This window comes from Capsicum annuum, chromosome 12 (assembly GCF_002878395.1).
Source record: "Capsicum annuum cultivar UCD-10X-F1 chromosome 12, UCD10Xv1.1, whole genome shotgun sequence".
Classification (NCBI taxonomy): domain Eukaryota; kingdom Viridiplantae; phylum Streptophyta; class Magnoliopsida; order Solanales; family Solanaceae; genus Capsicum; species Capsicum annuum.
This window is the reverse complement of record NC_061122.1, coordinates 35,639,479-35,641,975: the sequence shown is the minus strand read 5'-3', so window position 1 is coordinate 35,641,975 and position 2,497 is coordinate 35,639,479. Positions and strand designations below refer to the sequence as shown.

General features: G+C 29.8%; 1 long non-coding RNA gene across 1 annotated transcript; it reads left to right on the top strand.

The window, feature by feature from the left end:
- The first annotated feature begins 372 nt into the window (after window positions 1–372).
- On the top strand, window positions 373–1,988 carry LOC124889383. The gene is made up of 2 exons (XR_007048351.1): window positions 373–1,307; window positions 1,740–1,988. It is a non-coding gene; the product is annotated as an uncharacterized LOC124889383 (long non-coding RNA).
- Window positions 1,989–2,497: the final 509 nt, after the last annotated feature.

Here is a 2,497-nt window from a genome sequence, read left to right as displayed (position 1 = left end):
TATTTTTTAAAAAATCTGTCCAGTTGCTTTTCAACTGCTGCTGCTTGAAGAAACCTACCTGCTGCCGCTAATTGCTATATTGAAAAAAATTAAAATAAGTTAAAATATAAAATCAACAAAAAACTTAAAACCCTTTCTTCCTTTTTCCAAAATTTAAAACCTCAATTGTAAAGGGTTAACTTTTTTTTTTTTTTACTTATTAATTACTCCTATTTAATTTTAATATTTTATATCTATAGACTATATACTATTACATTCCTTAAAATTTTATTTTGTTGGCTTATTCACATATTTATATTTTTATTTTTCGAACCTCTAAGAAAATTTCTGGATCCGCCACTGATGGCATGAATAATATTAATAATTGAGTCAGTTTATGTGATATACCCTTGTGGTATACCAGTATCTGTTCTTCTTGATAAGATGGTGAAAGATCATTAATTCCAGCTTTTTGTTTTCTTGTTACTTTTAGGGATCGTTTGGTATAGTGTGTTTATAAAAATAATGCATGTATTATTTTTATGTATTATTACCTTATTTTTTGCATCTTGTCTTCTACCGAAATTACTCCCATCTTATTTCGAATTTTCCCTCAAAATTTTAGAATTCAATAAAATAACCTACTTCTCTTTTTTCTTAAAAAAATAGGTCAGATCTCTTTCTCTTATCCCCTTTCTTTGTTCCTTGTTGTCTGCCACCGCCCCCACCCCCACCCCCGACTTCCGTGGTCCATCGTCCCCTTCCTTCCCCTTCACCCCTTGCTTTTGAATTTTTTATATACGATGTTTTGCTAATTAACTTCTTTCTTTTTGTAGATTTTGTAATATGAAATTCTCCAATAAGATGAGATGAGTTTTTACAACATAACTATTGCATTGAATTTCGTATATATATATTTTGATGTAAAGGTTATTTTATAGACTGTAGGCAGATGAAGTACAACTTTTTCAAGCAGAATATGGAGGCGGCTCCCTCCAATCCCACCGCCCCTTCCGCCGCGAGCAACCAGAATCCACTAAGAGTTGAATGGCTGACAGTAGATAGACCACTAGATCTTGCAGAGCAGGAAGCCATCTATTAGGCGTGTAGATTCTTCAAGTTTGGATTTTTACTACTTCCTTGGCTTTGGGCTGTCAATTGCTTATAGTTTTGTCAGGTCAGCAATTGGTTTCACGGTGTTTGTTATTATCCTCTCAACTCGGGCTCTTACCTGTTCCATTGGACGAGAGCGTCTATTTGGTCAATGCTTGGGACAAGCTAGTAATGTACAACAGTACTGAGAAATATGGGTTGGCGGGTGGATCTAGGTACTTATTGCTTTCGTTTGTGGTCGAACCTGATACATACAATATTTGTATATATTCTTTCCTTGTAAGTAATTGAGACTGAAATATGTCAGTTCAGACAGTTAGTATGACACTATTAAGGAGTGATGAAACCAGAAAAGTGGTGCACCTTTTGAACTAAGTTGTATGCAAAACCCAAAGGTTCACTTTGCAGCTTGGAAGTTGTCATTTTGCTTAAAAAAATGTAAAGGTTATTTTTTGTTTGTATGAATTTTAGAATTGATATTGAAACTTGAGATATATATTGTAGATTTATTTACTTTCTTGATTGATTTGTACTTTTTTAAAAAAAAAAATTATCTATTAAAAATTCTAGTAAGTTATATATGTTTTCTCCTCGAAATTTTATATATACATGCTTTTGGATATATGATCAGTTCATATTATTGACAGATACATTGATGGAAACAAAACATGAAGGACAACAAGTGGTTTGGAGTTGAAGACTGCGGAGGAAAAGATAGAAAAAGATTATGTTGCTTTTGGACTAATTATAATTTTTAAAATTGTAAAATGCAATTATATATAACTTAATAATTGTTTTGGAATCTCAAAAATAGATTTCTAGCTACATTATGTAACTTTTGTGACTTATCAAGGTTGTGGAGAATTCTTTAATTTATTGCATTAGAATTATTGAGATATACATTGAATTTTTTTTTAAAGCTACATCATAAAATTTTTTGTGATAATACTGTTTATGATGATATTTTTTAATTTGTAACAATGAATTTTTATATTTATGGCTAAATCTATATGTAATTATCAAAAATATGGTTATACATTTTCACAGCAAATTATTAGCTATAATTTATGTATTTTTTGACAAAAGAATGAATTATTAGCACTGTATAAAAATGTTCATGGCGAATTATTAGCCATATACATAATAATGTTCGTGGTAAATACTTATAGTTATAGATTTTCTAACTCGTAACTAAATAATGAAATTAAAATATAAAATAGCCACAAATTTTAAATACTCATAGCAAAAAAATCAAGTCTTTTGCCATAATAGAATATATTATGGTTACATTACAAAAATTACTATGAACTTTATTTGTCGTGGCAAAAGAGTAAACTATTAGCTATACGCATATGTTTCGTAGCAAGAATTTTTTTTTACCTTCACAACTACAATAATTTCTTTT